This window comes from Moschus berezovskii, chromosome X (assembly GCF_049115385.1).
Source record: "Moschus berezovskii isolate FMDL1 chromosome X, NW_MosBer_1.0, whole genome shotgun sequence".
Lineage (NCBI taxonomy): Eukaryota > Metazoa > Chordata > Mammalia > Artiodactyla > Moschidae > Moschus > Moschus berezovskii.
In genome coordinates, this window is record NC_142488.1 from 125,181,378 (window position 1) to 125,203,868 (window position 22,491).

A 22,491-nucleotide genomic window follows, 5' to 3' on the forward strand; every position below is an offset into this window, starting at 1 on the left:
CTGGGTTGGAAGATCCCCTGGAGCAGGGAAAGGCTACCCACTCCAGTATTCTGTACTGTTGTGTCTCCAGTAGGATCATAAGGATCTGCCCCTATCCCCAGTTCTCTCCCAGTGCCAGGAAACCTCTTTTATGACTGGACATGTTGACTTCATTCCCAAAGGTCTTTTACTGTGGACATCTTTCAGAGCCTTTAAGCACTGCAGTTTTCTCCACACTGAGAATATGAAATGAAATTAGGCTTTTCATCACAGACATTTAAATGTTAAACTTAAGTTACTGCTCTGGAAATAAAATACAATCTCAGTTCTAATGAGTTGATAACTAAACTCTGTCACTGTAAATGAGTTTTAGCTCCCTCTTCAGAAATACCATATTTAAAACTTAAGAATAGAGAAAGGTTGTGTAATGGTTGTGTAATTAGCAATCAGTTTATTAAATGGGATGTAAAACAAATTAAGCACTATAATAAAGTGTTATACTATCACTGACAGAAATGTTCCATGAATTACTCTATTCATGATGATAAAAACTAAAAAATGATGGATGAATCTGCATACATTTCCCTATCTTTGGAGTGACAGGTTTTAACTATTTCTCGTTCTGTTCATTAAAGCTGTTTAGAGAGCACTAATATGTATGTTTTTAGGCCACAGGATAACTTTGCCTATAGCATCTGTTTCATCATAAACATTTTGTAGCTGGAGTAGTTAAAATAAGATGTGGCCATTTAAGTGTGAGTTATTCAGGATTTTCAGCTGCAACCAGGATGTGATGGTTTTGTGTGTTCGGGGCAAACAAAATTTGCCATTGGTTTGGGATGTCAGCTACTTTTAAATTTTTTAATACAATTTTAAAGGTTCTATTCCATTTATAGTTACTATGAATATTGCATATACTCTTTATGCTGTGCAGTACATCCTTGAGTCTTTCTTATACCTGACATTTTGCGCCTCCTACTCCCTCACCCCTCTGTTGCTCCTCCCCCCACTTGTAACAACTAGTTTGTATCTGTGAGTCTGCCTCTTTTTTGTTATATTCACTAGTTTATTTTCCACACATAAGTGATATTATACAATACTTATTTTTCTCTGATTTGTTTCACTTAGCATGATGTCCAGCATAGTGCCCTCCAAGTCCATTCATGTTGTTGCAAATGGCATAATTTCATTCTTTGTTCATTGCTGAGTAGTATTTCAGTATATGTATTTAATTTTATTTTTAAATTTTATTAAAGTGTAGTTGACTTACAGTATGTTAGTTTTCGGTGTACAGCAAAGTGATATATATGTGTGTGTGTGTATATATATATATATATATATGATCTATACATGATATCTGTATATATACCTACTATATATATGATCTATTCTATATAGTAGTGTGTACATATTAATCCCAAAGTCCTAATCTATCCCTCACTCCCACCTTTCCCTTTTGGTAACCAGTAGTTTGTTTTTGAAGTCTGTGAGTCTATTTGTGTTTTGTAAATAAGTACATTTGTATCATTTTTTTTTTTTAGATTCCACATTTAAGTGATATTGTATGATATTTATCTTTCTATGTCTAACTTAGTGTGATAATCTCTAGGGCCATCCATGTTGCTGTGAATGGCATTATTTCACTTTTTTATGGCTAAGTACTATACCATTGTGTGTATGTGTGTGTGTGCGTATCACATCCTCTTTATTGTTTCATATGTTGATGGACACTTAGCTACCTCTTTCACTTTAGCCCCGTGGGGTTTTTTGTGAATACTTGGCAAATTAATAATAATAAAAAGAAGCTATGGAAGAAGCTGTGCTACATCCGCCTAAACACCAAGCTGTCATTCACTTCACACATCATCCTAGCTTTTCTCAGTTTGAGAAATATAATGATCTCTTGTGTAACACATCTGTCAAATTTCATTTAAAACCTCAAGGTATACACGGAACATAAGACCCTCAATTGGTGAGTGTGTTTATTGTGAATGACTATTTCCCTTAGAAGGCAGTGAGACTGTGAGGGCATACTGTCTTCTAGAATGAAGAAGGAAGATTGAAAGAAAGAGATGCTATATTTACTAGTCTTTTGCTTTTGTAATTCCCTTTAACTTATTCCTCATTTTTGTGGGACCCTAATAGCCAAAAAAATTAAGATGTTGGTATTCTTATTGGCAGAATTTTCCCTAAGTGAGGAAAGCTCCTTGGTTCTAAGAATGGCCACCTTAGTGCTTTCAGGAAGCCTGCAACAATTGGACATAGGAAAAACAAAAGCTTGGTCCTCTCAGTTTCAGGAGAGGAGCTCTGGTTCCTGTTGTTCCTCATGTCGGGTAATAATTCAAACAAAACAAAGCAAACCCCTCTTGAAATGAGAGGTTGATTGGTTGGTTTGCTCTTAAGTGAAAATAAACTGGTTTCCTTGAATCCCTGTAGAGGGAGTGTTGTGGAGGACACATCCAGACTTTGGAGTCATCAAACTTTTAGCTTCCTAGAGCAGAACAGAACTGAGGCAATAAGAAATCAGAAAGTAAAATCAACACCCATTGCTTTTGTGTCATGAAGGGTCCCTTTCTGATTTGCTCGGTATATAACTTAAGCATGTGAGATGTCAGAGGCCTGCAACTTCCCTTGACACCTTCTTATGCTGGCAGGCCCAATCAGGGTGACATTGGCTCTTGGAGTTCTTGGGTGGCAGTGCTTACTACCACCTTCACCTCCAGTAATGTATTATACTTTTAAATCAATCTTAATATCTGTAGGCAGGAGTTTATATATAGGAATAAAATTTGAACCCCCATTTTCACAGCCAATAAAAAGGTCCTATAATAGGTGTTTATTTAGAGTCAACTGACATTTATCGAACAGTTACTGGAGCCAGATGCTCTGTGCCCTGCTAGGTGCTTTCATTACTGTTATGACATTTTCTCTAGCTATGAAATGCAGTTGGTTCTAGCTAGGCAAGTATGCTCTTTCACACCAGTAGATATTGGGCTAAAGATTGTACCTTCAGCTCTTTGCTCACTTTTTAATACAACCCCATACCACCCTCACAAACACAAAATAATTTCTTCAATGTCCAGTAATATTCTCTTCACTGCCTCTTCCATCAGTGAAGAAAGTTATTTCCTTTTCACTCAAGCCAACATTAATCTCTCAATCATATTGATAGAACAAATGACTGGTAGATGGTGCTACAGTTGTTGTTGAGTTGCTAAATCATGTCCGTCTGTTTATGACTCCATGGACTGTAGCACACCAGGCTCCCCTGCCCTTCACTAGCTCCCAGAGTTTGCTGAGATTCATGTCAATTGAGTCAGTGATGCTATCTAACCATCTCATCATCTGCTGCCCCCTTCTCCTTTGCCTTCAATGTTTCCCGGCATCAGGGTCTTTTCCAGTGAGTCAGCTCTTCATATCAGGTGGCCAAAGTATTGGAGCTTCAGCATCAGTCCTTCCAATGACCATTCAGGACTGACTGGTTTGATCTCCTTGCAGTCCAAGGGACTTTCAAGAGTCTTCTCCAGCACCACAATTCAAAAGCATCAGTTCTTTGGCACTCAGCCTTCTTTATGGTTCAGTTCTCCTCTCCATACATGACTACTGTAAAAACCATAGCTTTGACTAGATGGACCTTTGTCGGCAAAGTGATGTCTCTGCTTTTTAATACACCATCTAGGTTTGTCATAGTTTTCCTTCCAAGGAGCAAATGTTCTTTAATTTCATGGATGCAGTCATCATCCACAGTGATTTCAGAGCCCAAGAAAATAAAATCTGTCACTTTCCACTTTTTACCCTTCTGTTTGACGTGAAGTGCGTGAGACTGGATGCCATGATCTTAGTTTTTTTAGTATTGAGTTTCAAGTTCTACAGTAGGGTGGGAAATACCAGAGGATGCAGCATAAGGAGTCAGGAGTGTGAAATGATGTTGAGTGAAAGTGCTTCTGAAAGAGCTACATAGAAAAGCCTAGAACAAAGTTGGATTGAACTTGTTTAAAAACCAGAGGCTAATAGCAGAGTAAAGCCTTGGGAGTCAGTCTCTTCCCCCAGGAGTGGTCTAGCACAGCCCAAAGAGAGCATCAGAGGAGGAATCGCTTTGTGACACAGAAGCAAAGTAGAAAGTTTTTAGAAGGAGAGTGGGATATCAACCAACATCAAAGGAATTATGTAAGTTGAGGCTGCTGGTTTTGGTATTTTAAATGTTATGGGTGACTTTTTAAAGACCAGAAACTAATTTGCAGAGGGTTGAGGAGTAAATGAAAAATTGGTAAATGAAAGTGGTAATGATTGCTTTTTTGAGACACTTGATGATTAAGAATGCAAAATATTGGAACTTAACAAGGAGATAGGATCAAGGGAAGGAAGAGTTTGTTGTTGTTGTTAGGGTAGGAGTGGTTTAAATGTGCTTACTGGCTGACAGGGAGGCAGAGGTGAAGAGCTCTTTCATCCTACTTTTACTTATCAAATGTAGAATACAAGACATGTCTGTAAGTCACCAGATATATATTGAGTGCCTACCCTACTTGCCCTGAGTCTCAGTTAATATGCACAGTATTATTTGTGCAATCTGATTGAGAAATCTATGAAGGGCTCTGGTGTTTATTCTCTTTGTACAAGATTAAGCCTGTCATAAAAGAACTGGGATAGGTTTGGACAAAAAAAGACAGTGGAATTCAGCCAAAATAATAGATAGGGTTGTTTTTAAGTAGCTTTAGAGACAAGTCAGTGCTACTGAATTAGTGAAAATGTGACTGACATCTTTGTATAGGTGAGGCTCAATGAAAATGAAAGAGAAGGTGGTAAAAGCTATAAAAAATAATGATTCCAATATAACTGCCAAGAATGGACTTTTACTCTGTGATCTCCCTTTAGACTCAGATTCAGTGGCAGTCCTTCATCAAGTTAGAAATTTTAACATGGGAAGCAGCTTCCCTAAGTTGTATCTGGTAACTTTAGGTTTTTGTGGATTTTATATTAATATTTTAACATGTAATTTAAAAAATAAACTTTGGGTCCAGATTCAGTTCCCCTCAATTTAATCACTCTCCCAATTCTCTCTTCTAGGATGTATTTTGTTCTTTCTTTCTTAGAAGCTTATGATAATTGGTACAGATATCTCTAATGTAAACCTTGTATTTAATGTCTCAGGTGATGTTTGATTCTAGACAAAAAGAAATGGCTGCTGCTTTGAGAGTCTGATAATGCTTTTTACTCTGGAGAGAAGACAAAATGATGCAAATTTTGTGACATGTTGAAAAACTTAAATCTTTGAAGTTACTGTAAAGGTACTGATTAGCTAAATCAGCATTTGCCAAATTGTGTTTATTTTGCCATATTTTCTTAAGTGGAATGCCTGGGAATTGATGGTTAAAATGAATACCGTATTCTGAGGATTAAATTATACAAAAGTTACCATCCCTCTTCTCCCCCGCCAAGCTATATATGTATGTGTGTGTGCTTAGTCGCTCCGTCGTGTCTGACTCTTTGCCACTCCATGGACTGTAGCCCACTAGGCTCCTCTGTCCATGGAATTCTCCAGGCAAGAATACTGGAGTAGGTTGCCATGCCCTCCTCCAGGAGATCTTCCCAACCCAGGGATTGAACCCAGGTCTCCCACATCGCAGGCAGATTCTTTACCATCTGAGCCACCAGGGAAGCCCCATATATGTATATGCACATACATATGTATATACATACATATATGTATAGATACACATATACATACATATGAGTGGGTATGTATGTGTAAATGATTTTTTTCAGCTTTTTTTAATGCTACATTATAAATTGCTGTGCAAACATGACTTGTTGAGAAGGATTTAAGAATAGTCCATCAACAGAAATCAAAATGGTTTAATAATATATTCATGCCAAGAGAACACACTCTACAAAGTCAGCAGTAACTTAGATTAAAAGATGCCCCCCCCGCCGCTGCAAGGGAAATGTTTGTTAAGTATAATTCTAAAATGACTATGAAGAATTTGCCTTTAATTTCTTATTTATGATTTCTAGTTTCAGCTTCTTCCTTACCATTTTATACTGGAGAAAATAATATTTCTATACTACCCTAAATAAAGAAGCAAATGAAATGATTTCATATTTAAGTTACTGAGAGTATCTTTTTACTTTGTTCTGGTAAAAACAGGCAGCAGATCCAAACTTGAAATAATAGCCTGAATGGGCTGATTAAATCTGTGATCAACAATTTTCAACTCTTTGCTTGATAATTGGAAGCACTGCAAATGAAGACAAGTTTATATGGTTGGTTTAAATTAAGGCTGTTGTTTTGAGGAAATCAGACAGCTTGATAATCAAGTTGTGAACTCTGTCCATCTCTTAACGAGTTAATTTAACCTGATATCTCTTCAAAGGCCATGTTCCATGCTACCAGTTAACAACACCTCACAGGCATCTGAGCCCCTCCTCCAGAGTCTGCTCTCTGGTTTATTACTATTACAGTTATTTATTGGAGTCAGTAAAGACATTGAATTTGCAAATGAACCCTTTGGGGGTTATAGTATCAATAATAACAACCTCGGTGAAACTATATTTTTTAAGAATGATGTTTACACATTGAAATTAAATAATCAAAATTATTGATACTCATTCTAATTTTTCACAATTAGTGATTAAAATAATTTAAAATGTATATAGAAAGTGTATTTTTCCCAAAGTCTTTTTTTTTTTTAAGGTAGATTGTATCAGAAATACCCTATTTTGCATATTCTTTTGATTCATGTCACAGATAAATGGCAATGTATTCTATTCAGAGAAGGAGAGAAAAGTAGACTGGTATCCCAGTTTTCTTGCAGCGAGCGTTGGTGCACAATCTGCTGGAACTGAAGGAGAATGTTATTAATCAAAAAGTGCACAAGGAGGCAAAGGACTTCATTATGCTGTTTTGCTCCCACAACTTGCACCTGGAGCTTTTTTTTTTTTTTTTTTACAGTTAAAAGTATTTTTATTAAAAAAGCACAAATGCAAAGAAATGAACAGAGGAAAATTTATGCGTCGAACCTGGACTGGTCACTTATGATAATATACATGCTACAATTCCATTCTCCCCAATCATTCCACCTTCACCCTCTCCCACAGAGTCCCAAAGATTGTTCTAAATGCCTATGTCTCTTTTGCAGTCTCTTATACAGGGTTCAGGTTACCATTTTTCTAAATTCCATATATATGCGTTAATATACAGTATTGATGTTCTTCTTTCTGGCTTACTTCACTCTGTATAATTGGCTCCAATTTCATCCACCTCATTAAAACTGATTCAAATGCATTCTTTTTGATGGCTGAGAAATACTCCATTGTGTATATGTACCAAAGCTTTCTTATCCATTCATCTGCAGATGGACATCTAGGTTGCTTCCATGTCCTGGCTATTATAAACAGTGCTGCAATGAACATTGGAGTACATGTGTCTCTTTCAATTCTGGTTTCCTCGGTGTGTATGCCCAGGAGTGCGATCGCTGGATCATATGGCAGTTCTATTTCCAGTTTTCTGAGGAATCTCCACACTGTTCTCCATAGTGGCTGTACTAGTTTGCATTCCCACCAACAGTGTAAGAGGGTTCCCTTCTCTCCACACCCTCTCCAGCATTTATTGAATGTAGACTTTTGGATAGCAGCCATTCTGACTGGTGTGAAATGGTATCTCATTGTGGTTTTGATTTGCATTTCTCTGATGATGAGGGATGTTGAGCATTTTTTCATGTGTTTGTTAGCCATCTTTATGTCTTCTTTGGAGAAATGTCTGTTTAGTTCTTTGGCCCATTTTTTGATTGGGTCACTTAGTTTTCTGGAATTAAGCTGCAGGAGCTGCTTGTATAATTTGGAGATTAATCCTTTATCAGTTGCTTCATTTGCTATTATTTTCTCCCATTCTGAAGGCTGTCTTTTCACCTTGCTTAGAGTTTCCTTTGCTGTGCAGAAGCTTTTGATTTTAATTAGGTCCCATTTGTTTATTTTTGCTTTTATTTCCAATATTCTGGGAGGTGGGTCTTGGAGGATCCTGCTGTGATTTATGTCGGAGAGTGTTTTGCCTACGTTCTCCTCTAGGAGTTTTATAGTTTCTGGTCTTACATTTAGATCTTTAATCCATTTTGAGTAGATCTTTAATCCATTCCCAAAGTCTTTAATGCATTATTTTTGTATGTGTGTGTGTTTGCATGTATGATTAATACTGTAATAAATGCTGAAGAAATGACAACTTGTTTGTCGAGCTTTGAGTGAAGAAATTCCAGCAAGGAAGACAAAAGTGAGTGATGAGAGAATATTTCCAAACAAACCTCTCTTAAAATGGCTTTTCAGTAAAAGTCTTTGTCCACTTCTGCCCAGCTGCATTAAGTTGCGAGAAACATTTAATGTACTTTAGAATGCCAAGTAACTTGTCTTTTGCAAAACTAAGGAAGTCTGGTTTTGTCAAACTTGCTGTCTTTTTTTTTTTTTTAAGGACTTGCCGTCTGTCTTTGAGAAGTAGTTACTCATTTCTTCAGATTCCACTTCTATTCGATTTCTCTTGTGTCTGTTCATCATTGGAGCACCCTCTTATCTCAGAAGGTAAGCTTGCATTTGACCCTTTAGTCTCAGTTCCTGGAACAACACTGCTAATGTTCCTCAATATCCATGTTGACATCAAACAGTCTGTAGTCTTTTCTTGGCAGGAATTTGATTCTTCCAGTATTCAAATATAAAACCATAGTGTTATGTGTGCAGAGCAGTTGACAAAGAGAAGGGGGAAGGGGCAGTTTATCTGAATGCAGTCAACAGGCTAAACAAATTAATGTGGAAAAAAAGCAAATCTGCAAAACATACATGGAGGAAATTTGGGTATACCAGCTATGTGTGATTTGTGCAGTTGATTTTCTACAGCATATCAACCCTGGCACCACTCCCGCACCCCCCTCCACAACACATATTCACACAAACATACGCAGGAACAGTTTTAACAGTTTTAACTTATGTTATAGATATGTAGTACTGGAGAAGGAAATGGCAACCCACTCCAGTGTTCTTGCCTGGAGAATCCCAGGGACGGGGGAAGCTGGTGGGCTGCCATGTAGTATCTGTATCTTTTTCAAGTGTATCTTCCTATGTAATATCTGACCTAAAATAAAACAATCATACTTTTTTCTGTAAACATAACATTAACTGATAACCAGTTTTTTAGTGTCAGAGAAGGCCTAACCCTCAAACAATTTACTAGGAAGAAAAGAGGAAAATATAACTGATATTAAGAATGTATTAAGAAGTGATAGGAAGAGGTGATGCAATTTTGTACTCTTTTCTAATGGAAGCAGCTGCTGACTTTGTGCCAGGCACTGTGATAAGCACTATACACGTATTATCTCATCTAACCCTCATTGCAACCTTGTGAGGTCGGTGTTATTATCTCCTTTTTACAGATGGTGAACCTGAGGCTCAAAGAGATTAGGTAGCATGCCCAAAGACATTCTGCTAGTCAATAGCAGCGTCCAAACTTGAAGTTAACTGTGACTCCATAGTCTGTGTTTATATTGTGGAAATAGAAAAGGTTTCATTGAGAACCTGAGTTTGCTGCCTGTCGCTTTCACTGTGTGATCTGGGACTGAGCACTGGATAAAGCAGTGCTGCTTGAAGGAAGTAAGGATCTGGAATGACCAGATGCTGTAGACTTTGCAATACACTTCTAAGTTATAGCCCTATAAACTGCTAGAAGTGGGAGGGAGAAAGCATCACTCAGTTAACAATACCTTTGTGCAGAATAAGTCTGCTTGGCACAATATTGTCAGTAACAGCTGTCAGACTTTTTAAAAGTCATAATATGGTGGGATATAATATTATGTATTTATTTTTATTTTATATTGGAGTATAGTTGATTTTCAATGTTAGTTTCAGGTGTACAGTGAAGTGATTTGGTTATACATATGTATGCATTTATTCTTCTTTGGATTAATTCCTCATTAGGTTATTACAGAGTATTGAGTTTAGTTCCCTGTCCTATACAGTAGGACTTTGTTCATGATTTTATATAGAGTATATATGTTAATCCCAACCTTCTAATTTATCTATCTCCCCACGTTTTCCCTTTGGTAACCATAAGTTTGTTGACTAAGTCTGTGAGTCTGTTTCTGTTTTGTAAATAACATATACTATTATTTAATAGTGGTAGTGCCTGGTATTTTTTATAGGAATTGTTTGGTTAGGACATTTTCATGTCAGTTGTGTTGAATGCATGTAGTTATCACACACATTTTAAATCTCAGGTTGATTTTTCCCTGATACTTGACTTCCCATGACTTTTCTGTTTCACTCTGCTTTCTATCCCACTTCAGCTCTCTTTCTTCCTTTTTTTTTCCCACATTGGTTATTCATTCAGCATATCTTTATTGAGCACATCCCATGAATCACCCATATTTCTTGGTGCTGAGGTTTTAACTCTAAGAAAATATTCAAATAAGTTGTAGTATTAAGATAAAGAACCTAGTTTAAAAAAAAATAACTTGAGCATCACAAAGCATCATTATCCATAAAGCCTTGGATCTCCTTCTTTAGCCTATTCATGTTGTTTTAAAATTGTTCTGACTTATTCATAATAGCCCAAAATAGGAAACAATCCAAATGTACATCAGCTGATGAATAGGTAAACATACGTGGTATACTCACACAATGGAATACTATTCAGGAATAAAAAGGAAGAGTACCAATATGTGTATTTAACAACATGGACGAACCTTTAAGATTGTATTCTTAGGGAAAGAAGCCAGACACAAAAGGCTACATACTGTATGATTCCTTTTATATAAGATGTCCAGAATAGGCAAATCCATAGAGACAGAATGTAGATTAGTGGTTGCTCAGAAATGGAAGGGTAGGGGCATAGCTAAGGGGTACAAAAATTCTTTGGTTAAGGGACCAAATATTCTAAAATTGTGGTGATTTTGCTCATATCTGTGGATATACTAAAACCACTGAATTTTAAAGGCTGAGTGTCATGGTATTTGAATTATATCTCAATAAAGCTGTTATTAAAAATTATATTGACTTATGTATGATGACAGTTATATTATTCCCATTTTAAGAATTATAAAAGTTAAACAACAGCTAAAGGGAGGGGGTTGTTGATCTTCTTTTAAAGAGAATCAGTGGATTGGGACATGTTGGGATTCCCACTCATTCTGTAACCTTTATGGGGAAAGGCGATTTCTTACAGAAAGATTCATGCTCACCTTTTCTGTTATTTGGGGTGCTGCCATTATTGGTCTCACTTTACCATGCTACCCTGCATATGGAACAGATCTTTTTTTCCCCCACCAGCAGAGTGTCTTCCATATAGCAGATACTCACTGCTTACGTTGGTTTAGGAAGTGTTTGTTAGTAACTTAGTATATATGAGGTATTGAGCCAAACACTGAAGATGAATAACACATGCCCTTGAGGAGCTCACAGTTGAGCAGACAGATAAGCAAGGATTCCACTATAGTATGACAACTGTTGAGATAGAGGTGGGCAGACATGTTTGATGGGGATGCTGAAATCCTGGGTATTGTTCTTCATCTGGATCTCATTCATCCACTCATCTGATATGCTTATCATCCAATAAGAAGGCTTCCCTGGTAGCTCAGCTGGTAAAGAATCCGCCTGCAGTGCAGGAGACCCCAGTTCAATTCCTGGGTCGGGAAGATCCCCTGGAGGAGGGCATGGCAACCCACTCCAGTATTCTTGCCTAGAAAATCCCCATGGACAGAGGAGTCTGGCAGGCTGCAGTCCTTGGGGTCGCAAAGAGTCGGACACGACTGAGCGACTGAGCATGCTAAGCCACTTCAGTCGTGTCCGACTCTGTGACCCCATAGACGGAAGCCCACCAGGCTCCCCCGTCCCTGGGACTCTCCAGGCAAGAACACAGGAGTGGGCTGCCATTTCCTTCTCCAATGTGTGAAAGTGAAAAGTGAGTGACTGAGCATACCTGCACATAATAAGAAGGCTTTCACCTTTTACCAACACTGTTAAGTTTAACTGCATTTTTCTCATCTACCAAATGCCATGTATTTTGACATTAAATCTATGAATACAATGCAATTACGTACTTCATTTGTAAATAAAACTTAAGCAGAACTGTTGTTAGTATTGCTTGGCACCTCCAGAAATCATATCCTAATAGAACTTAAAAGTACTGGGATTCATTCTGTGCCCAAATATCTAGGAATAAGCCTACAAGTTTTAGGTTATGTTTGTGTACTTTTGTGCCGGTGGGAGGCAGTATAGACTAGTGATTTCAGCAAGCATTCTAGAGCATGCCCAAAATTGACCGGGGCTTTTCCACTAATCCACTGTGTGACCTTGGAGCAAGTTACTTAGTCTTTCAGTATCTCAGTTCCCCCATTTGTAAAATTGGGAAAATGCTGGTATCTACCTCATAGAATTGTTATGAGGAGTAAATGAATTAATATACATGAAAATGCTAAGATTAGTGCCAGACTAAGATTAGTAAATACAGTGTGCATATTTCCTGTTGTTATATTTTCAACTCATCTGAAATTTCATGCTTGATTATTCTGTTTTTCATAAATCATACATACTCACCTTTAAATGAAATTTAAATCATTTAAATCATTGGAGGTTGATGTGAAGTTTTCTCTATAGTCCTTTGAGTCTTTTCACCCCAAAAGCCAAGTAGATTCTCCATTGTCTGTACTTGGAAATGAGAGGTCAACTTTGACATTCTTTTCTGCTCCTTTTACAAGGCCACAGAATTTTACAGTAAATTAAATTTTATCAGTTATCTGGATAAAATTTTCATAGCTTACACACTATCTCGTGCTAAGGGATCAGTGCTTTTAGAATGTTTGATGTGTAGTTTATAATCCACAAGAAATAGAGCATACCACAGAGCTGGATTTACATTTCTTGACTGCATTGATGCCATTATGTAGGCCAGGTTTACATGGGCATTTTTTTTAGTCAGCCACTAGCATCATTGGCCAGTACGGTATCTAGGAGCCAGGATTTAGTGGTGACTTTCCGTCTCCTACTGCTGATAAAGGTTTTTACTTGACTAAAACAATTGACAGATACAGTCATTTAGTATAATAATAAATTAACATTTAGATTACTGGTTTCGCCTTAATTTACAGTATCATTAGCCTTTCTTCTTTCTATATTGTGTCACATTATTTCTAGTACAATGATGATATAGTCATTTTCAGGTTTAAGCACATGAAAAAGATGCTGAGAATGACAGGAAGGAGTGAGGGAGCCAGTCTGGCACAGAAAACAGAAGACTGGAGGAACTAGACAGTGTAGTAAGTGCAGCTCAGTCCAGGGTCCTGGGGAAATATCCACTTTGTTCTTTTAACCTTTTTGCAGTGTCCTCATCATTATACTTGGATTACAATTTTATCTTTGTCATTAAATGCTAACATATTTATATTGTGCCCACTAAGAAAGCTTTTTCAGTAGCAGTAAGCAAATGGGTTAATTATAGCTTTCATGTATATGGTCATTATCAATTTTTATTCTGAAGTTCCCTTAGATAAAATATGTAAACAGTTGAGTTGGGCTTAAATATTTACTAACAAATAGAATCCACCTGCCAATGCAGGAGATGTGGGTTCGATCCCTGGGTCAGGAAGATCCCCTGAAGAAGGAAATGGCAACCCACTCCAGTATTCTTGCCTAGAGAATCCCCATGGACAGAGGAGCCTGGTGGGCTATAGTCCATGGGGTCCAAAAGAGTTGCACACAACTGAGTGACTGAGCACACACCCGCAGTCTTTATAACGTACTGTAATTATCTCTAGAAATCATCACATGTTCAGTGACTAATAATGTAGAGCTTGTACTAAGGTAAATAAACAGAAGCAGCAATAACCAGTTCCCTTGCATATCCTAATCGTTGGCATGCCTTTTAGTCATATTTTAGATTTAAGGCGGGCTCTGTCTCTCCCTCGGAATCCAAACTATGCTTTCTCTTAGTTGGCTTCCTGGAAAATCTAAACCTCCCTCTTGCTCAACAACCTAAGTTCAGGCAAGCTCTTCTACATCCCTTTACACTGTGCCCATAACGTCGAGGGGCCTGAGTATATGGCCTGCATCAGCAAGCACCTAGCACAAACTGTCTGTGATAGTCCAGCAGTATGTGTCTGTATAGCCATATTTTTTCTGAAATATTTATTGGAATAATTCCTTTTTGGTTGGTAAATAGACACTGACCAGAGCATCCTTTCCACTGGCCACCCCCATGATCAGTCCTGCTTGGCTTGGATGCATGTTTAACATTTCGGATTTCATTCCTGGCTCATAGCCAACTGTGAGATCTGTCCCCTTCCCACCACCCATGCGATTGGAGCTCTGAGACCTCCACAGTCTTTTCATGGACTGTTTCTCCCCGGTTGCATCTTAAATGCTAACTAGCATTCTACAAGAAGAGTCATGTCCCATAAAAAGATGGGGCGCTACTCCCAGACCTCAGCTTCTAAACAGACACTTGAGATCTTATGAAAGCCAGATCCTAAAGCATTTGAACTGTCCTCATGGAGAAGCCCCCAAGCCCTCCCTGAGAGCATTCCAGAAACCACGTCATTTGTGTCTGAGTTAACACCTTACACAGAGCAGTTGTTGCGATGTTTTCTTTATTTGAATCTGGTTTTGTAAAGCAGAAGATTTAATCAGTGTGTTTGTAGGGGAGGTGACAGAGGCAGCTGTACTCTTGAAGTCATGGCTAATAAGCATTTGCCAGTGAGGACAAAGACATACAAACTACAAAAGTAAACACAAGAATTCCAAGCATATAGGCATTTGGGACATTTAAAAAGTGTTGAACATTTCCTTCAAGGCATGACCAATGTTTCTTTGTAATGATAATCTAGAATTATCAGAAAACACCTTTTTTTTTCACTCTCCTATGTCTAAGGAAGCAACAAAATTTTAAAAAGCATTTCAGAAAGATTTGTTTCCAGATCGATAAGAGATTCATGTTTTAGAATTTTGTTTTTTAAAATATCAATTTTTGTTGAACACCTCCTTGCCTGATAGTGTTCCAATAAATGAGGTGTTACTGTAATAAGACCTTAATGTGAACTTATGTACTTTTGTAGTATCTGATGGGCCAGCAATATTAATAAAAATGATTTGTCATAGAAATTATATGGGACCAGAATAATTAGTATAAAGAGGTAACTGCTTTCATTAAAAGCACTTCCACATTTATAGTTTGTTTGTTGGGGGCAAAGAATACAGAATATTCATCTTCTGTGTCCTCTTTTTCAATGAAATATAATTGAAGAATTATTTTCTCACTAATAATAGTTTAAGGGAGCCTGATGAAAAAGGCTAAAACTGGTGTCACTATTGAATTTTTGCATGTGCACCTTTTTTCTTGTTAATATGCATTTGTATCTGGAGGAAAAAAATATTTTCTTTCATTAATATCATAACGTACTCCAGAATATTTCTTCATTAATTAAGAAATAGAAGTGTGGGCTAAAACAGAATAAATACTTTAAAATGTTTTTTTGAGTTTCAGTTTGCCAGTGGAAGTTTTTTCAAATGACAGTAACACTTTGCTTATCCTGCAAATGCTGTGTGGATAGAATTTTCATGCTATCCTGTGTTAGAGGTAGTAATCTCCTGAAGAGAGTACTGTACAGATGGAAATGTTGCTTGTGTGTGCTTAACGAAAAACCACGTGCATTTTCTTCAAAAGCAGAACTTTGAAAGTTAAGTTCAGCTTTGTTTCATTCACACTGTAATGAACAACAACTATTCTAATTTATTTTTACTAAATTCCTTTTATCATAACAAAATAAATACATACTAGCTTATAAGATGTAGAGTTTTCTAGGTGCAAATATATATACTCAATTTATTTGAGGGAGGCTTTTTGATCAGCTCTATGTTAGAACTGATATTTATGCTAACATGTATTTGTGAAAACCTACTAGTCACTCCGGGGCTTCCCAGGTGGTCCAATGGTAAAGAACCACCTGCCAATGCTGGAGGCACAAGAAACACAGGTACGATCCCTGGGTCGGGAAGATCCCCTGGAGAAGGAAACGGCAACCCATTTCAGTTTTCTTGCCTGGGAAATCCCATGAACAGAGGAGCCTGGTGGGCTACAATCTATGGGATCCCAAAGAGTGGGACACAACTGAGCATACACACACACACTATGCACACTAAAAAGTCTATTTTAGCTCCCTTTCTTCTACATTATTCCCTTTCCTTTTCCTTTTAAATTCTGTTTTATCATTTCAGCTTACATCTGGTTTTAGAAAATGGCATTTCTGTTGCATCAGATAGTTTTAAAAGCAGGCTCTTCTTACCTCTGCTTAGCATAACCGGTATATTTGGATAGCAAACACAGTACCACCTTTAGCAGGTACAGCACTATTCCACTTAATTAGTAATCATTTCTGTTGGTATGAATAACCTGGTAAAGGAATGGAATACGGAAAGAGTCTTTTTCTCGGGTTTTAAGTCTCATTTCTGATTCCTACTAGATGTGAAAATTGAATGGTCTTCCATTCTTTACATTATCATATCAGCCTTTGAAATTGTGAAGAGCGAAGTTTCTTGATTTTTAGGTAGCATTATTTGTCTCACCAATTCTCAGGTGGCACTAGTGGTAAAGAACCTGCCTGCCAGTGCAGGAGACGTAAAAGATGGAGGTTCGATCCCTGGGTCAGGAAGATCCCTTGGAGAAGGGCATGGAAACATACTCCAGTATTCTTGCCTGGAGAATCCCATGGACAGAGGAGCCCCAATTGGCGGGCTACAGTCCATAGGGTTGCAAAGAGTCGGACGCAACTGAAGAGTCTTAATACACACACACACACATAAGATATATTTAATTTTGAATTTACATTGTAAGATCATATTTTCCCTTTTACTGAGGGTTGTTTATACATTTTTTTCAAATACAGTGAACTGCTAAATGGAACTCAATGGTCCAAAACCCACAATCAATAAGAATTTTATCTGCATTTGGTTATTAGGAGAGATAAAACATGAATTTACCAGAGATTATAAGGAAAATTACCATGTTATAGCCTAAGGTCAATTGATATTGAAGCCAAACCCCAACAGCTTCTATTAACCTTAATAAAAATTGATGCATAGGAATGCTGCCCTTAAGCCATTAAAGTATCTCTAGTAATAAGAGAAAGATTTAATTAGGTTTACTTTCCTGGGTGTTCATTGGAAGGACTGATGTTGAAACTGAAACTGCAATACTTTGGCCACCTGATGTGAAGAGCTGACTTCATTTGAAAAGACCCTGATGCTGGAAAGATTGAGGGCAGGAGGAGAAGGGGATGACAGAGGATGAAATGGTTGGATAGCATCACCAACTTAATGGACATGGGTTTGGGTGGACTCTGGGAGTTGGTGATGGACAGGGAGGCCTGGTGTGCTGTGGTTCATGGGGTCACAAAGAGTAGGACACGACTGAGTGACTGAACTGAACTGTATGTTGTTTATTAAGACCAAAAGAAAAGAACATATATTGAAAAGACTTTTACCAAAGTGGTTTCTAGTAACCACAATTTTTAAAAAGGCTCACCCAGTGTTATTTAATTGAATCTATTTTATATGAACTATCAGTTCAGTTCAGTTCAGTCGCTCAGTCATGTCCAACTCTTTGCGACCCCATGAACCACAGCATGCCAGGCCTCCCTGTCCATCACCAACTCCCGGAGTTCACTCAGACTCACGTCCATCGAGTTGGTGATGCCATCCAGCCATCTCATTCTCTGTCGTCCCCATCTCCTCCTACCCCCAATCCCTCCCAGCATCAGACTCATAGATTTTGTATAATAACATGTGTTATCTGTTCATAAAACTGATGAGGAAAAGCTATTTCTTCTCATTCATTCATTTTATATGTTCTGCCACATTATTCTCTTATCCGTTAAAAAAATTTTTATGCAACCTCTTTTTAGGTACAGTGATAGCTGGGCCTTTGTTTAATCTACTATCTATACAGAGTATATTTGTTTATGAATGAAAAATCCACTCATTTTCTAAATCTTATCCATTAATAGAAGCTGACGTACAGTTAATTCAGCTGTAATAATATGAATATATTTTAAATACTACAAAAGTGAGAAAAGCAGTTATTGTATAGGAATGGCCTTAGTTGTTTGGTGGCATTTATGGTTGTTGTACTGCTAGCATTATGAAGGCAAGCCACTATGCTTGCAATTCTGTTTGCTGCCATTAGGTGGTGCCTGTTTGTAAATTTAACCTTCTGGACTTCCAATGCATGAATAACAATGACCATGAGTTTATAGTATACGTGTGGATCAGATTTTTTCAATGAAAATTAATTAGTTATTAAATTGTTCAATATAAATAATTAGTCAGTCACTAATTATAAACAGGTCGATACACCACTTTAAATAATATTTAAAGAAATGAAAGTACATAATTATGAGTACCTTTATCCCATCAGACTTTATTATTAATAACCTCATATGCTTTCTTTTTTTTTCCTTCAGGGAGAATTTTTCTTTTCCTTTTAACTTTGTGTTTTAAGAAGCTTTAGGCTATACGCCTTTATGCATCTTCTTGTAGGCTTTCTGCTATAGCTGTCTCTTCTGCTGACCTAGTTAATTGCTTTTACTGCTAGTTCTAATTACTGTAAATGACTAAGTCTGGTTTCTTTAGGCAGGTGAAGTATTATTTCTTGGCATTTTTTTATATAGAAAAGAAGCGTGTCATGTATTCAGTACAATTACTCACTAGGTTTAGCTCCTTTATAGCCAGCAGTTATAACATTCTTCACCTTACCTCAATAACACACACACATACACACAACCCAAGTGCGTGCACCTTTCCCTCTCTTCATGCACTGGTTTCCAGCGATATAATATACACATGTAGATAAGTGGCTGTATCTTCTTTTGGTCTCTGAAAAACCTGTGGTGGTCTCTTTTCTACCAGCTAACTGCTAGCCACTGTCAAGAATTCTAACTCCTGCTTTCCTTTGGACTTTGACGCTTGGATTGTTTTGAAAGCTAATTTGCATCAAATAGTAAAGATTATCTATTAACTTCCCTAGCAAGTTCCTGGCAGTTTTATAGTCTGCTTTGTAGGAAGAGGCCAGGACTCTGTTTCTTTTGAACTTTTGAAAGCATTTATTTCAACTTCCCTTACAATAAAAAGAGTGGTATTAAGTAGAGACATAGTGGCTTCAGTGCTTATGATCACATGTATTCTCATGTGTGAAAATCAAGAGTTTAAATATGAAGAGAAAGGACAGAGAGAATGACACTGATAGAGGAAGAAAAGAAGGGAGGGGAGACTCAGACACACACACACACACACACTCAGACACACACACACACACACACACACACACAGAAGGAAAGAAAGATATTAAAACTTCTCCAAGATGTAGAACAAAGTATTCAATTCTGATTGTTAGAACTGAGCTCTTGTGCTGGCTGTGTCACTAACTTTCTTGTAACTATCACCAAGTGATTTATCATTTATAGTCCTGTTATCTTGTCAGGAAAATGAGGGAGTTGGCCTGTAGATCATCATTGCCCACGCTGTGAGTCTGTGACTTGTGCTCATATTAAAGCAAAAATGTGGGGAATGTATCTTAGCTTCAGAGCTGCTTGAGTTCATGACTAAACAGCTCAACTACCAATATAAGGCACAGATTTTTATGTGTCTTATTTTATGTGCCTTCATTTTTATAATGAAGATGTATAGGTTCACTGTTTCTCCTTTCCTTTTATTTCCTGGACCTCCTACTATCAAGGCAGTGCTTTGCATTTAGGAGACATTGGTAGATATAACACTTTCATATTCACACTACAGGAAAACAGGAACCCTGGAGTGCGTATTTCTTCCATTCACATAGACACAGTCATTCTGATTTAGAAGAAATATTACCTTTGGATAAGAGAGAGTATTCTAAGAGGAAACAGCTTGTCTCTGTATTTCTAGGAGTTTGTGGTTATAAAACAAAGGACATTCAGAACTTAATCGTATGCTACCTCTAATAATTTGGAGAGGTAAGGCTATCTCCCCAAGTAGATTATAAACTACTTGAGGGAAGGGAATCTATCTTAAATGTATTTTTTGTTACTCAAAGACCAAATGTAGTGCTATGCATATAACCTACAAGTTAGCAGTGTATTTCCTATCTGATAAAAATTTACTGGCTTAATGGCATCTTAGCTTAGTACAGCGATTTTGATGTTTCTAATGCAACTTCCAATGCAATGTGATAGAAACCCAGCACAGAGGAGCAAGTGCATCACTTAGTGAAGCAGGTCAATGCACTGTTGCACAGCTCAGGCTTTGAGCTGGCTCTTCACTGTGTTGAGCTAACATATGCATCTCCACACTCTCTATTTTCACCCCTAGATCCATCTGGAAAAAAGAAAACAAGTCAACTTCTTGCCTTTATATTTGCTTGTTTATCTGCAGAGTTCCTCATTTCCTGAGTGTTTGTATAAATAAGGAAGTTGATGGCTTCGGAGTAAATTCACAGCAAAACACTAAAAAAAATTTTTTTTAGTCATTGTAGTCATGGGATGAGGTTTGTCAGATTCCTATTACCATATTGAACAAGACAAGTCTGATGATTTATTTCAGAAGCACTTTTTAGTGCCAAGCACTATCCAGAGTGCTTTGTAAATATTAATATTAACACATTTTAATCTGCAAATCAACCCTGTGAGATTGATAGTCATTCGGAGAAGGCAATGGCAAGCCACTTCAGTACTCTTGCCTAGAAAATCCCATGGATGGAGGAGCCTGGTAGGCTGCAGTCCGTGGGGTCGCTAAGGGTCGGACACGACTGAGCGACTTCACTTTCACTTTTCACTTTCACACATTGGAGAAGGAAATGGCAACCCACTCCAGTGTTCTTGCCTGGAGAATCCCAGGGATGGGGGAGCCTGGTGGGCTTCCGTCTATGGGGTCGCACAGAGTTGGACACGACTGAAGTGACTTAGCAGCAGCAGCAGCAGCAGCACCATTTTACAGTTGGGGAACCTGAAGTACAGATGACTTAGATAAGTTGCCCAAGGTCTTTCAACTGGGAGACAAGAGGTGAGATTATGAACAAGGACTTCTTGTTTCAAAATTCTGTGTCAACCACTTTGCTGTGGTAGGTTTGATTTTTTAATTTTTTAAGCTGAGTCATTTCATTTTTTTCTCTTTTTTCTTCTCATAAGTAAGTACCTAGTTGTTGAAAGTTTTCCAATTTTTCATGAGACTTCATTCAAGTTTTCTTTATAAGGTCTGAAAAAGGTACTGCTTAAAGATCTGGAAAAATTCTGCTTCCATTTATTCTGTTCATTTTTGCCACCTTGAAGCACTATACCTTTATTTTGATGATATAAAACTTTTTCCTTTTTAATTAACTGATGTGCTAATATCTAGTTAAGTTCTACTTCAGTCTCTAAGGATACTGTTACATCAGCTCTGTTTTCTGCCCCTTAGGGGAGCTCTTTACTTTTTTTTCCATCTAGGTCCTTTGTTCTCTCCCACACTGGATTTATTTAAATGTTTGCTTTAACTCAAGTCAAACCTAAACATCAAATTAATACCATAATTTTCTCATTTATACATTTTTCACTTTCTTTAAATTCCTAACAACCAGCCTACCATGTCTGAAACCAGTTCTATGTCATCAACCTGGATCTTGGATTTACGAAGTGTCTACCTCACACCAGGGATTTTCACATCTGTCATATGATTGAACTCTACTAGGAAACTGAGATGATGAGGTTAAATATCTCGACCAGGGATCAAATCCCGGTCGTTGTGTTTCTAAAGCTCATTCTATATGCTACAGAACTGACCTTTTCATTTTTCTGGGCCTTAGTTTTCTCATTTGTGCAATGAAAACAAATGGATTGAGAGCCTATTAAGTTTCAGGTACCAGGCTAGGTCTTGGGCAAAAGTGGTTCACAGAAATAGCTGCACAGCTATGATATAACAGGCTTATGATGAGGAGTTCTGTTTGAGTACTGTTTGATGCCTTCTGCTTGGTGTAGGTGAGAAGCTGCCACCTGAGAAACAAGTGAGATTTCTCCATTTCTACGGAAGCACATTCTACAGTTCTATTCTGCCTGCCTTAAAATATATACATTAATAAAATCATGTTGTACCCTTCTTTCTATAAACAGGCTTATTAAGTGTGTGGCATCACAGTTGTAGTTTGCTAGAGTATTAAAGTCCATGAGAGGGAGCTGTGATAACCTAGATGGGTGAGATTGGGGGGAGGGAGGTTTAAGAGGGAGGGGGTATTTGTATTCATATAGCCAATTCATTTTGTTGTACAGTAGAAACTAACACAATATTGTGAAGCGATTACACTCCAGTAAAAAATTTTAAATGAAACATAAAAAAGTCCATAAGAAGAGGAACCCTATCCAGTGCCTTGTAGATAGTACCTAAAACATATTTCGAGGATAAATGAAGGGAAAAAATAATTTTTGTAAATATATGCATTCTTGCACACAATGGACAATTCAAAGTTTTTTTTTAACTGAGCACTATGTTTTG

The 22,491-nt window shown here is 37.5% G+C and overlaps 1 protein-coding gene across 6 annotated transcripts in view; it reads left to right on the forward strand.

Annotated features, from left to right (window-relative positions):
* Nucleotides 1-22,491, forward strand: part of MBNL3 (muscleblind like splicing regulator 3) — a 127,213-nt gene that overhangs the window by 11,339 nt on the left and 93,383 nt on the right. For 5 of the 6 annotated variants that reach the window (XM_055438718.2, XM_055438721.2, XM_055438720.2 and 2 more), the window contains exon 2: nucleotides 8,435-8,541. The exons of the other annotated variant lie outside the window; for it this stretch is intronic. The gene's annotated coding sequence lies outside the window, so the exon portion shown is untranslated. The remainder of the gene's footprint in view (nucleotides 1-8,434; nucleotides 8,542-22,491) is intronic. 6 annotated transcript variants of the gene reach the window in all.